Consider the following 16,158-nt stretch of genomic DNA (forward strand, 5'->3'; position numbering starts at 1 on the left):
AAAAAAAATGCAGAGGGAGACGGAGCACCTAACCCTTCTTAGATGGATACACTTTCAGGGATTGAGGATATCAGGGATTCCAAAGAACCTGGATGACAAAAAAGAAAGTCAATATATGTATAGAAACTGAATTATCACTTACCTGTTCCACAGTGGCATACGGATACTCACATACATACAGCTGCTGATGGATGGAAGGCAGGCCTCACACAGTTGCAAAAAGAAAGTCAAACAGTTCAACATAGATACAAAGCCAGCAAAAGATTCAGATGGAATAAAAACCAAAAAGCCAGAGATGCCGATGGACATGCAGACAGCCACATATAAGGAGATTGACGTTGAGACTGTGTTGGGGCAAGGCAGCCCATCACCAATGTAAATTTTTATCTATGTTTGAAGATACATTAAATGTATTATTGTAAACAGATAACATGCTTTTACCTTGTAATCCAGCTGAAGTGAGTGAGCGTTGGGTGAAAAAAGGAATGCAGAGGGAGCCGGAGCACCTAACCCTTCTTAGCGGGATACACCTTCAGGAATTGAGGATATCATGGGTTCCAGAAAATCTGTATGACAAAAAGGAAAGTCAATATATATATATAGAAACCGAATTATCACTTACCTGTTCCACAGTGGCATACGGATGCTCACATACATACAGCTGCTGATGGATGGAAGGCAGGCCTCACACAATTGCAAAATAAAGTCAAACAGTTGTCCATAGATAAAAAGCCCGCCACTACTTCAGACGGAAAGAAAACCAAAACGCCAGAGATGCAGATGGACATGCAGACAGCCACACATTTGGAGATGGATGATAAGACTGTGTTGGGGCAAAGCAGCCCATCACCAGTGTAAATTTGTATCTATGTTTGAAGATACATTAAATGTATTATTGTAAACAGGTAACATGCATTTACCTTGTAATCCAGCTGAAGTGAGTGAGCGTTGGGTGAAAAAAAGAATGCAGAGGAAGCCGGACCACCTAACACTTCTTTAACTGGATACACCTTTAGGGATTGAGGATATCATGGGTTGTTGAAAAACTATATGACAAAAAAGAAAGTCAATATATGTATAGAAACTGAATTATCACTTACCTGTTCCACAGTGGCACACGGATACTCACATACATACAGCTGCTGATGGATAGAAAGCAGACCTCAGTCAATTGCAATAAGAAAGTCAAACAGCTGAACATAGATAAAAAGAAAGCCACAGCTTCAGATGGAAAGAAAACCAAAAAGCCAGAGATGAGGACGGACATGCAGACAGGCACAGATTTGTAGATTGATGAGTTGACTGTGTTGGGGCAAGGCAGCCCATCACCAGTGTAAATTTGCATCTATGTTTGAAGATATATTAAATGTATTATTGTAAACAGGTAACCTGCTTTTACCTTGTAATCCAGCTGAAGTGAGTGAGTGTTGGGTGAAAAAAAGAATGCAGAGAGAGCCGGAGCACCAAACCCTTCTTAGATGGATACACTTTCAGGGATTAAGGATATCATGGATTCCAGTGAACCTGTATGACAAAAAAGAAAGTCAATATATGTATAGAAACTGAATTATCACTTACCTGTTCCACAGTCGTATAGACTAACTCACATACATACAGCTACTGATGGATAGAAAGCAGGCCTCACAGTTGCAAAATGAAGACAAACAGTTGTACATAGATAAAAAGCCAGCCACAGTTTCACATAGAAAGAAAACCAAACAAACAGAGATGCAGATAGACATTCAGACAGCCACACATTTGGAGATTGATGATGAGACTGTGTTGGGGCAAGGCAGCCCATCACCAGTGTAAATTTTTATCTATGTTTGAAGATACAGTAAATGTATTATTCTAAACAGGTAACATGTTTTTACCTTGTAGTCCAGCTGAAGCGAGTGAGCGTTGGGTAAAAAAAAGAATGCAGAGGAAGCCGGACCACCTAACCCTTCTTTAAAGGGATACACCTTTAGGGATCGAGGATATCATGGGTTCCAGAAAATCTGTATGACAAAAAGGAAAGGCAATATATATATAGAAACCGAATTATCACTTACCTGTTCCACAGTGGCATACGGATGCTCACATACATACAGCTGCTGATGGATGGAAGGCAGGCCTCACACAATTGCAAAATGAAGTCAAACAGTTGTCCATAGATAAAAAGCCAGCCACTACTTCAGACGGCAAGAAAACCAAAAAGCCAGAGATGCAGATGGACATGCAGACAGCCACACATTTGGAGATTGATGAGTTGACTGTGTTGGGGCAAGGCAGCCTATCACCAGTGAAAATTTGTATCTATGTTTTAAGATACATTAAATGTATTATTGTAAACAGGTAACATGCTTTTACCTTGTAATCCAGCTAAAGGGAGTGAGCGTTGGGTGAAAAAAGGAATGCAGAAGGAGCCGGAGCACCTACCCCTTCTTAGATGGATAAACCTTCAGGGACTGAGGAAATCATGGGTTCCTGAAAACCTGTATGACAAAAAAGAAAATCAATATATGGATAGAAACTGAATTATCACTTACCTGTTCCACAGTGGCATACAGAAACTCACATACATACAGCTGCTGATGGATAGAAAGCATGTCTCACACAGCTGCAAAATGAAGACAAGCAGTTGTACATGGATAAAAAAACCAGGCACAGTTTCACGTAGAAAGAAAACCAAACAACCAGAGATGCAGATGGACATGCAGACAGCCACACATTTGGAGATTGACGATGAGACTGTGTTGGGGCAAGGCAGCCCATCACCGGTGTAAATTTGTATCTATGTTTGAAGATACATTAAATATATTATTGTAAACAGATAACATGCTTTTACCTTGTAATCCAGCTGAAGTGAGTGAGCGTTGGCTGAAAAAAGGAATGCAAACTGAGCCGGAGCACCTAACCCTTCTTAGCTGGATACACCTTCAGGAATTAAGGATATCATGGGTTCCTGAAAAACTGTATGACAAAAATGAAAGTTAATGAATGTACAGAAACTGAATTATCACTTACCTGATCCACCGTGGCATACGGATACTCACATACATACAGCTGCTGATGGATGGAAGGCAGGCCTCACACAGTTGCAAAAAGAAAGTCAAACAGTTGAACATAGACAAAAAGCCAGCCACAGCTTCAGATGGAAAGAAAACCAAAACGCCAGAGATTCAGATGGACATGCAGACAGCCACACATTAGGAGTTTGACGATGAGACTGTGTTGGGGCAAGGCAGGCCATCACCAGTGTAAATTTGTATCTATGTTTGAAGATACATTAAAAGTATTATTGTAAACAGGTAACATGCTTTTACCTTGTAATCCAGCTGAAGTGAGTGAGCGTTGGGTGAAAAAAGAAATGCAGAGGGAGGCGGAGCACCTAACCCTTCTTAGATGGATACACAGTCAGTGATTGAGGATATCATGGATTCCAAAGAACCTGGATGACAAAAAAGAAAGTCAATATATGTATAGAAACAGAATTATCACTTACCTGTTTCACAGTGGCATACGGATACTCACATACATACAGCTACTGATGGATGGAAGGCAGGCCTCACACAGTTGCAAAAAGAAAGTCAAACAGTTGAACATAGATAAAAAGCCAGCCACAGCTTCAGATGGAATGAAAACCAAAAAGCCAGAGATGCAGATGGACATGCAGACAGCCACACATTAGGAGATTGACGATGAGACTGTGTTGGGGCAAGGTAGCCCATCACCAGTGTAAATTTTTATCTATGTTTGAAGATACATTAAATGTATTATTGTAAACAGGTAACATCTTACCTTGTAATCCAGCGGAAGTGAGTGAGCGTTGGGTGAAAAAAGGAATGCAAATGGAGCCGGAGCACCTAACCCTTCTTAGCTGGATACACCTTCAGGGATTAAGGATATCATGCATTCCTGAAAAACTGTATGACAAAAAATAAAGTCAATATATGTATAGAAACTGAATTATCACATACCTGTTGCACAGTGGCATACGGATACTTACATACATACAGCTGCTGATGGATGGAAGGCAGGCCTCACACAGTTGCAAAAAGAAAGTCAAACAGTTAAACATAGACAAAAAGCCAGCCACAGCTTCAGAAGGAAAGAAAACCAAAACGCCAGAGATTCAGATGGACATGCAGACAGCCACACATTAGGAGTTTGACAATGAGACTGTGTTGGGGCAAAGCAGCACTTAACCGGTGTTAAATTGTATCTATGTTTGAAGATACATTAAATGTATTATTCTAAACAGGTAACATGTTTTTACCTTGTAGTCCAGCTGAAGCGAGTGAGCGTTTGGTAAAAAAAAAATAAAGAGGGAGACGGAGCACCTAACCCTTCTCAGATGGATACACTTTCAGGGATTGAGGATATCAGGGATTCCAAAGAACCTGGATGACAAAAAAAGAAAGTCAATATATGTATAAAAACTGAATTATCACTTACCTGTTCCACAGTGGCATACGGATACTCACATACATACAGCTGCTGATGGATGGAAGGCAGGCCTCACAGTTGCAAAAAGAAAGTCAAACAGTTCAACATAGATACAAAGCCAGAAAAAGATTCAGATGGAATAAAAACCAAAAAGCCAGAGATGCAAATGGACATGCAGACAGCCACACATAAGTAGATTGACGTTGAGACTGTGTTGGGGCAAGGCAGCCCATCACCAATGTAAATTTTTATCTATGTTTGAAGATACCTTAAATGTAATATTGTAAACAGATAACATGCTTTTACCTTGTAATCCAGCTGAAGTGAGTGAGCGTTGGGTGAAAAAAGGAATGCAGAGGGAGGCGGAGCACCTAACCCTTCTTAGATGGATACACCGTCAGGGATTGAGGATATCAGGGATTCCAAAGAACCTGGATGACAAAAAGAGAAAGTCAATATATGTATAGAAACTGAATTATCACTTACCTGTTCCACAGTGATATACGGATACTCACATACATACAGCTGCTGATTGATGGAAGGCAGCCCATCACCAATGAAAATTTGTATCTATGTTTGAAGATACATTAAATGTATTATTGTAAACAGGTAACATCTTACCTTGTAATCCAGCTGAAGTGAGTGAGCGTTGGGTGAAAAAAGGAATGCAAATGGAGCCGGAGCACCTAACCCTTCTTAGCTGGATACACCTTCAGGGATTAAGGATATCATGCGTTCCTGAAAAACTGTATGACAAAAAAGAAAGTCAATATATGTATAGAAACTGAATTATCACTTACCTGTTCCACAGTGGCACACGGATACTCACATACGTACAGCTGCTGATGGATAGAAAGCAGGCCTCACACAGTTGCAAAAAGAAAGTCAAACAGTTCAACATAGATAAAAAGCCAGCCACAGCTTCAGAAGGAAAGAAAACCAAAACGCCAGAGATGCAGATGGACATGCAGACAGCAACACATTAGGAGTTTGACGATGAGACTGTGTTGGGGCAAGGCAGCACTTAACCGGTGTAAATTTGTATCTATGTTTGAAGATATATTAAATGTATTATTGTAAACAGGTAACATGCTTTTACCTTGTAATCCAGCTGAAGTGAGTGAGCGTTGGGTGAAAAAAAGAATGCAGAGAGAGCCGGAGCACCGAACCCTTCTTTAACTGGATACACCTTTAGGGATTGAGGATATCACGGATTCCAGGGAACCTGGATGACAAAAAAGAAAGTCAATATATGTATAGAAACTGAATTATCACTTACCTGTTCCACAGTAGCACACGGATACTCACATACATACAGCTGCTGATGGATGGAAGGCAGCCCATCACCAGTGAAAATTTGTATCTATGTTTGAAGATACATTAAATGTATTATTGTAAACAGGTAACATGCTTTTACCTTGTAATCCAGCTGAAGTGAGTGAGCGTTGGGTGAAAAAAAAACATGCAGACGGAGCCGGAGCACCTAACCCTTCTTAGCTGGATACACCTTCAGGGATTGAGGATATCATGGGTTCCAGAGAATCTGTATGACAAAAAGGAAAGTCAATATATGTATAGAAACTGAATTATCACGTACCTGTTCCACAGTGGCACACGGATACTCACATACATACAGCTGCTGATGGATGGAAGGCAGGCCTCACACAGTTGCAAAAAGGAAGTCAAACAGTTGAACATAGATAAAAAGCGAGCCACAGCTTCAGATGGAAAGAAAACCAAAAAGACAGAGATGCAGATGGACTTGCAGATAGCTACACATTTGGAAATTGATGATGAGACTGTGTTGGGGCAAGGTAGCCCATCACCAGTGTAAATTTGTATCTATGTTTGAAGATACATTACATGTATTATTGTTAACAGGTAACATGTTTTTACCTTGTAATCCAGCTGAAGCAAGTGAGCGTTGGGTAAAAAAAATACAGAATGAGACGGAGCACCTAACCCTTCTTAGATGGATACACTTTCAGGGATTGAGGATATCATGGCTTCCTGAAAACCTGTATGACAAAAAAGAAAGACAGTATATGTAGAGAAACAGAATTATCACTTACCTGATCCACAGTGGCATACGGATACTCACATACATACAGCTGCTGATGGATGGAAGGCAGGCCTCACACAGTTGCAAAAAGAAAGTCAAACAGTTGAACACAGATAAAAAGCCAGCCACAGCTTCAGATGGAAAGAAAATCATAAAGCCAGAGATGCAGATGGACATGCAGACAGCCACACATTAGGAGTTTGACGATGAGACTGTGTTGGGGCAAGGCAGCCCATCACCATTGTAAATTTGTATGTATGATTGAAGATACATTAAATGTATTATTGTAAACAGGTAACATGCTTTTACCTTGTAATCCAGCTGAAGTGAGTGAGAGTTGGGTGAAAAAAGGAACGCAGAGGGAGCCGGAGCACCTAACCCTTCTTAGATGGATAAACCTTCAGGGATTGAGGATATCAGAGATTCCAGAGAATCTGTATGACAAAAAGGAAAGTCAATATTTGTATAGCAACTGAATTATCACTTACCTGTTCCACAGTGGCACACGGATACTCACATACATACAGCTGCTGATGCATGGAAGGCAGGACTCACACAGTTGCAAAAATGAAGTCAAACAGTTGAACATAGATAAAAAGCCAGCAAGAGCTTCAGTTAGAAAAAAAAAAGCCAGAGATGCCGATGGACATGCAGACAGCCACACATTTGGAGATTGATGAGGAGACTGTGTTGGGGCAAGCAACCCATAACCAGTGTAAATTTGTATGTATGTTTAAAGATACGTGAAATGTATTATTGTAAACAGGTAACATGCTTTTATCTTGTAATACAGCTGAAGCGAGTGAGCGTTGGGTGAAAAAAAGAATGCAGTGGGAGCCGGAGCACCTAACCCTTCTTACATGGATATACTTTCAGGGACTGAGGAAATCATGGATTCCAGAGAACCTGGATGACAAAAAAAGAAAGTCAATATATATATAGAAACTGAATTATCACCTACCTGTTCCACAGTGGCACACGGATACTCACATACATACAGCTGCTGATGAATAGAAAGGAGGCATCACACAGTTGCAAAAAGTAGGCCAAACAGTTCAACATAGATCAAAAGCCAGCAACAGCTTCAGAAAGAAAAAAAAAAGCCAGAGATGCAGATGGACATGCAGACAGCCACACATTAGGAGATTGATGAGGAGACTGTGTTGGGGCAAGCAACCCATAACCAGTGTAAATTTGTATGTATGTTTAAAGATACGTGAAATGTATTATTGTAAACAGGTAACATGCTTTTATCTTGTAATACAGCTGAAGCGAGTGAGCGTTGGGTGAAAAAAGGAATGCAGAAGGAGCCGGAGCACCTAACCCTTCTATAACTGGATACAAGTTTAGGGATTGAGGATATCATGGGTTCCTGAAAAGTGTATGACAAAAAATTGAATTATCACTTACCTGTTTCACAGTGGCACACGGATACTCACATACAATCAGCTGCTGATGGACAGAAAGCAGGCCTCACACAGTTGCAAAAAGAAAGCCAAACAGTTAAACATAGATAAAAAGCCAGCCACACCTTCAGATGGAAAGAAAACCAAAAAGCCAGATATGCAGATGGACATGCAGACAGCATCATATTTGGAGATGGATGATGAGACTGTGTTGGGGCAAGCCGGCCAGTCACCAGTGAAAATTTGTATCTATGTTTGAAGATACATTAAATGTATTATTGTAAACAGGTAACGTGTTCTTACCTTGTAATCCAGCTGAAGTGAGTGAGCGTTGGGTGAAAAAAGGAATGCAGAGGAAGCCGGAGCACCTAACCCTTCTTAGATGGATACACTTTCAGGGATTGAGGATATCATGGATTGCAGTGAACCTGTATGACAAAAAAGAAAGTCAATAAATGTATAGAAACTGAATTATATCACTTACCTGTTCCACAGTGACATACGGATACTCACATACATACAGCTGCTGATGGATGGAAAGCAGGCCTCACACAGTTGTAAAAAGAAAGTCAAACAGTTGAACATAGATAAAAAGCCAGCCACAGCTTCAGATGGAACGAAAACCAAAACGCCAGAGATGCAGATGGACATGCAGATAGCCACACAATAGGAGATTGAAGATGAGAATTTGTTTGGGGCAAGGTAGCCCATCACCGGTGTAAATTTGTATCTATGTTTGAAGATACATTAAATGTATTATTGTAAACAGATAACATGCTTTTACCTTGTAATCCAGCTGAAGCGAATGAGCGTTTGGTAAATAAAAAAATGCACAAGGAGACGGAGCACCTAAACTTTTTTTAACTGGATACACCTTTAGGGATTGAGGATATCATGGGTTCCTGAAAAACTGTATGACAAAAAATAAAGTCAATATATGTATATAAACTTAATTATCACTTACCTGTTCCACAGTCATATACGGATACTCACATACATTCAGCTGCTGATTGATGGAAGGCAGCCCATCACCAGTGAAAATTTGTATCTATGTTTGAAGATACATTAAATGTATTATTGTAAACAGGTAACATTTTCTTACCTTGTAATCCAGCTGAAGTGAGTGAGCGTTGGGTGAAAAAAGGAATGCAAACGGAGCCGGAGCACCTAACCCTTCTTAGCTGGATAGACCTTCAAGGATTAAGGATATCGTGCGTTCCTGAAAAACTGTATGACAAAAATGAAAGTCAATATATGTATAGAAACTGAATTATCACTTACCTGTTCCACAGTGGCACACGGATACTCACATACATACAGCTGCTGCTGGATAGAAAGCATGTCTCACACAGCTGCAAAATGAAGACAAGCAGTTGTACATGGATAAAAAACCAGGCACAGTTTGACATAGAAAGAAAACCAAACAACCAGAGATGCAGATGGACATGCAGACAACTACACATTTGGAAATTGATAATGAGACTGTGTTGGGGCAAGGCAGCCCATCACCGGTGTAAATTTGAATCTATGTTTGAAGATACATTAAATGTATTATTGTAAACAGGGAACATGTTTTTACCTTGTAATCCAGCTGAAGCGAGTGAGCGTTGGGTAAAAAAAAAAATGCAGAGGGAGACGGAGCACCTAACCCTTCTTAGATGGATACACTTTCAGGGATTGAGGATATCAGGGATTCCAAAGAACCTGGATGACAAAAAAGAAAGTCAATATATGTATAGAAACTGAATTATCACTTACCTGTTCCACAGTGGCATACGGATACTCACATACATACAGCTGCTGATGGATGGAAGGCAGGCCTCACACAGTTGCAAAAAGAAAGTCAAACAGTTCAACATAGATACAAAGCCAGCAAAAGATTCAGATGGAATAAAAACCAAAAAGCCAGAGATGCCGATGGACATGCAGACAGCCACATATAAGGAGATTGACGTTGAGACTGTGTTGGGGCAAGGCAGCCCATCGCCAAGGTAAATTTTTATCTATGTTTGAAGATACATTAAATGTATTATTGTAAACAGATAACATGCTTTTACCTTGTAATCCAGCTGAAGCGAATGAGCGTTTGGTAAATAAAAAAATGCACAAGGAGACGGAGCACCTAAACTTTTTTTAACTGGATACACCTTTAGGGATTGAGGATATCATGGGTTCCTGAAAAACTGTATGACAAAAAATAAAGTCAATATATGTATATAAACTTAATTATCACTTACCTGTTCCACAGTCATATACGGATACTCACATACATTCAGCTGCTGATTGATGGAAGGCAGCCCATCACCAGTGAAAATTTGTATCTATGTTTGAAGATACATTAAATGTATTATTGTAAACAGGTAACATTTTCTTACCTTGTAATCCAGCTGAAGTGAGTGAGCGTTGGGTGAAAAAAGGAATGCAAACGGAGCCGGAGCACCTAACCCTTCTTAGCTGGATAGACCTTCAAGGATTAAGGATATCGTGCGTTCCTGAAAAACTGTATGACAAAAATGAAAGTCAATATATGTATAGAAACTGAATTATCACTTACCTGTTCCACAGTGGCACACGGATACTCACATACATACAGCTGCTGCTGGATAGAAAGCATGTCTCACACAGCTGCAAAATGAAGACAAGCAGTTGTACATGGATAAAAAACCAGGCACAGTTTGACATAGAAAGAAAACCAAACAACCAGAGATGCAGATGGACATGCAGACAACTACACATTTGGAAATTGATAATGAGACTGTGTTGGGGCAAGGCAGCCCATCACCGGTGTAAATTTGAATCTATGTTTGAAGATACATTAAATGTATTATTGTAAACAGGGAACATGTTTTTACCTTGTAATCCAGCTGAAGCGAGTGAGCGTTGGGTAAAAAAAAAAATGCAGAGGGAGACGGAGCACCTAACCCTTCTTAGATGGATACACTTTCAGGGATTGAGGATATCAGGGATTCCAAAGAACCTGGATGACAAAAAAGAAAGTCAATATATGTATAGAAACTGAATTATCACTTACCTGTTCCACAGTGGCATACGGATACTCACATACATACAGCTGCTGATGGATGGAAGGCAGGCCTCACACAGTTGCAAAAAGAAAGTCAAACAGTTCAACATAGATACAAAGCCAGCAAAAGATTCAGATGGAATAAAAACCAAAAAGCCAGAGATGCCGATGGACATGCAGACAGCCACATATAAGGAGATTGACGTTGAGACTGTGTTGGGGCAAGGCAGCCCATCGCCAAGGTAAATTTTTATCTATGTTTGAAGATACATTAAATGTATTATTGTAAACAGATAACATGCTTTTACCTTGTAATCCAGCTGAAGTGAGTGAGCGTTGGGTGAAAAAAGGAATGCAAACGGAGCCGGAGCACCTAACCCTTCTTAGCTGGATAGACCTTCAAGGATTAAGGATATCGTGCGTTCCTGAAAAACTGTATGACAAAAATGAAAGTCAATATATGTATAGAAACTGAATTATCACTTACCTGTTCCACAGTGGCACACGGATACTCACATACATACAGCTGCTGATGGATAGAAAGCATGTCTCACACAGCTGCAAAATGAAGACAAGCAGTTGTACATGGATAAAAAACCAGGCACAGTTTGACATAGAAAGAAAACCAAACAACCAGAGATGCAGATGGACATGCAGACAACTACACATTTGGAAATTGATAATGAGACTGTGTTGGGGCAAGGCAGCCCATCACCGGTGTAAATTTGAATCTATGTTTGAAGATACATTAAATGTATTATTGTAAACAGGGAACATGTTTTTACCTTGTAATCCAGCTGAAGCGAGTGAGCGTTGGGTAAAAAAAAAAATGCAGAGCGAGACGGAGCACCTAACCCTTCTTAGATGGATACAATTTCAGGGATTGAGGATATCAGGGATTCCAAAGAACCTGGATGACAAAAAAGAAAGTCAATATATGTATAGAAACTGAATTATCACTTACCTGTTCCACAGTGGCATACGGATACTCACATACATACAGCTGCTGATGGATGGAAGGCAGGCCTCACACAGTTGCAAAAAGAAAGTCAAACAGTTCAACATAGATACAAAGCCAGCAAAAGATTCAGATGGAATAAAAACCAAAAAGCCAGAGATGCCGATGGACATGCAGACAGCCACATATAAGGAGATTGACGTTGAGACTGTGTTGGGGCAAGGCAGCCCATCACCAATGTAAATTTTTATCTATGTTTGAAGATACATTAAATGTATTATTGTAAACAGATAACATGCTTTTACCTTGTAATCCAGCTGAAGTGAGTGAGCGTTGGGTGAAAAAAGGAATGCAAACGGAGCCGGAGCACCTAACCCTTCTTAGCTGGATAGACATTCAAGGATTAAGGATATCGTGCGTTCCTGAAAAACTGTATGACAAAAATGAAAGTCAATATATGTATAGAAACTGAATTATCACTTACCTGTTCCACAGTGGCACACGGATACTCACATACATACAGCTGCTGATGGATAGAAATCATGTCTCACACAGCTGCAAAATGAAGACAAGCAGTTGTACATGGAAAAAAAAACAGGCACAGTTTGACATAGAAAGAAAACCAAACAACCAGAGATGCAGATGGACATGCAGACAACTACACATTTGGAAATTGATAATGAGACTGTGTTGGGGCAAGGCAGCCCATCACCGGTGTAAATTTGAATCTATGTTTGAAGATACATTAAATGTATTATTGTAAACAGGGAACATGTTTTTACCTTGTAATCCAGCTGAAGCGAGTGAGCGTTGGGTAAAAAAAAAAATGCAGAGGGAGACGGAGCACCTAACCCTTCTTAGATGGATACACTTTCAGGGATTGAGGATATCAGGGATTCCAAAGAACCTGGATGACAAAAAAGAAAGTCAATATATGTATAGAAACTGAATTATCACTTACCTGTTCCACAGTGGCATACGGATACTCACATACATACAGCTGCTGATGGATGGAAGGCAGGCCTCACACAGTTGCAAAAAGAAAGTCAAACAGTTCAACATAGATACAAAGCCAGCAAAAGATTCAGATGGAATAAAAACCAAAAAGCCAGAGATGCCGATGGACATGCAGACAGCCACATATAAGGAGATTGACGTTGAGACTGTGTTGGGGCAAGGCAGCCCATCACCAATGTAAATTTTTATCTATGTTTGAAGATACATTAAATGTATTATTGTAAACAGATAACATGCTTTTACCTTGTAATCCAGCTGAAGTGAGTGAGCGTTGGGTGAAAAAAGGAATGCAGAGGGAGCCGGAGCACCTAACCCTTCTTAGCGGGATACACCTTCAGGAATTGAGGATATCATGGGTTCCAGAAAATCTGTATGACAAAAAGGAAAGTCAATATATATATATATAGAAACCGAATTATCACTTACCTGTTCCACAGTGGCATACGGATGCTCACATACATACAGCTGCTGATGGATGGAAGGCAGGCCTCACACAATTGCAAAATAAAGTCAAACAGTTGTCCATAGATAAAAAGCCCGCCACTACTTCAGACGGAAAGAAAACCAAAACGCCAGAGATGCAGATGGACATGCAGACAGCCACACATTTCGAGATGGATGATAAGACTGTGTTGGGGCAAAGCAGCCCATCACCAGTGTAAATTTGTATCTATGTTTGAAGATACATTAAATGTATTATTGTAAACAGGTAACATGCATTTACCTTGTAATCCAGCTGAAGTGAGTGAGCGTTGGGTGAAAAAAAGAATGCAGAGGAAGCCGGACCACCTAACACTTCTTTAACTGGATACACCTTTAGGGATTGAGGATATCATGGGTTGTTGAAAAACTGTATGACAAAAAAGAAAGTCAATATATGTATAGAAACTGAATTATCACTTACCTGTTCCACAGTGGCACACGGATACTCACATACATACAGCTGCTGATGGATAGAAAGCAGACCTCAGTCAATTGCAATAAGAAAGTCAAACAGCTGAACATAGATAAAAAGAAAGCCACAGCTTCAGATGGAAAGAAAACCAAAAAGCCAGAAATGAGGACGGACATGCAGACAGGCACAGATTTGTAGATTGATGAGTTGACTGTGTTGGGGCAAGGCAGCCCATCACCAGTGTAAATTTGCATCTATGTTTGAAGATATATTAAATGTATTATTGTAAACAGGTAACCTGCTTTTAACTTGTAATCCAGCTGAAGTGAGTGAGTGTTGGGTGAAAAAAAGAATGCAGAGAGAGCCGGAGCACCGAACCCTTCTTAGATGGATACACTTTCAGGGATTAAGGATATCATGGATTCCAGTGAACCTGTATGACAAAAAAGAAAGTCAATATATGTATAGAAACTGAATTATCACTTACCTGTTCCACAGTGGTATAGACTAACTCACATACATACAGCTACTGATGGATAGAAAGCAGGCCTCACAGTTGCAAAATGAAGACAAACAGTTGTACATAGATAAAAAGCCAGCCACAGATTCACATAGAAAGAAAACCAAACAAACAGAGATGCAGATAGACATTCAGACAGCCACACATTTGGAGATTGATGATGAGACTGTGTTGGGGCAAGGCAGCCCATCACCAGTGTAAATTTTTATCTATGTTTGAAGATACATTAAATGTATTATTGTAAACAGATAACATGCTTTTACCTTGTAATCCAGCTGAAGTGAGTGAGCGTTGGGTGAAAAAAGGAATGCAGAGGGAGCCGGAGCACCTAACCCTTGTTAGCTGGATACAATTTTAAGGATTGAGGATATCATGGGTTCCTGAAACACTGTATGACAAAAAAGAAAGTCAATATATGGATAGAAACTGAATTATCACTTACCTGTTCCACAGTGGCATACAGAAACTCACATACATACAGCTGCTGATGGATAGAAAGCAGGTCTCACATAGCTGCAAAATGAAGACAAGCAGTTGTACATGGATAAAAAACCAGGCACAGTTTCACATAGAAAGAAAACCAAACAACCAGAGATGCATATGGACATGCAGACAGCCACACATTTGGAGATACACCTTCAGGGATTAAGGATATCATGGGTTCCTGAAAAACATTATGATAAAAAAGAAAGTTAATGAATGTACAGAAACTGAATTATCACTTACCTGATCCACCGTGGCATACGGATACTCACATACATACAGCTGCTGATGGATGGAAGGCAGGCCTCACACAGTTGCAAAAAGAAAGTCAAACAGTTGAACATAGACAAAAAGCCAGCCACAGCTTCAGATGGAAAGAAAACCAAAACGCCAGAGATTCAGATGGACATGCAGACAGCCACACATTAGGAGATTGACGATGAGACTGTGTTGGGGCAAGGCAGCCCATCACAGGTGTAAATTTTTATCTATGTTTAAAGATACATTAAATGTATTATTGTAAACAGATAACATGATTTTACCTTGTAATCCAGCTGAAGTGAGTGAGCGTTGGGTGAAAAAAGGAATGCAAACGGAGCCGGAGCACCTAACCCTTCTTAGCTGGATACACCTTCAGGGATTAAGGATATCATGGATACCAAAGAACCTGTATGACAAAAAAGAAAGTCAACATATGGATAGAAACTGAATTATCACTTGCCTGTTCCACAGTGGTATAGAGTAACTCACATACATACAGCTACTGATGGATAGAAAGCAGGCCTCACAGTTGCAAAATGAAGACAAACAGTTGTACATAGATAAAAAGCCAGCCACAGTTTCACATAGAAAGAAAACCAAACAAACAAAGATGCAGATAGACATTCAGACAGCCACACATTTGGAGATTGATGATGACACTGTGTTGGGGCAAGGCAGCACTTAACCGGTGTAAATTTGTATCTATGTTTGAAGATACAGTAAATGTATTATTCTAAACAGGTAACATGTTTTTACCTTGTAGTCCAGCTGAAGCGAGTGAGCGTTGGGTAAAAAAAAGAATGCAGAGGAAGCCGGACCACCTAACCCTTCTTTAAAGGGATACACCTTTAGGGATTGAGGATATCATGGGTTCCAGAAAATCTGTATGACAAAAAGGAAAGGCAATATATATATAGAAACCGAATTATCATTTACGTGTTCCACAGTGGCATACGGATGCTCACATACATACAGCTGCTGATGGATGGAAGGCAGGCCTCACACAATTGCAAAATGAAGTCAAACAGTTGTCCATAGATAAAAAGCCAGCCACTACTTCAGACGGCAAGAAAACCAAAAAGCCAGAGATGCAGATGGACATG

The sequence above is a fragment of the Salminus brasiliensis genome, chromosome 1, assembly GCF_030463535.1.
Source record: "Salminus brasiliensis chromosome 1, fSalBra1.hap2, whole genome shotgun sequence".
Taxonomy (NCBI): Eukaryota; Metazoa; Chordata; class Actinopteri; order Characiformes; family Bryconidae; genus Salminus; species Salminus brasiliensis.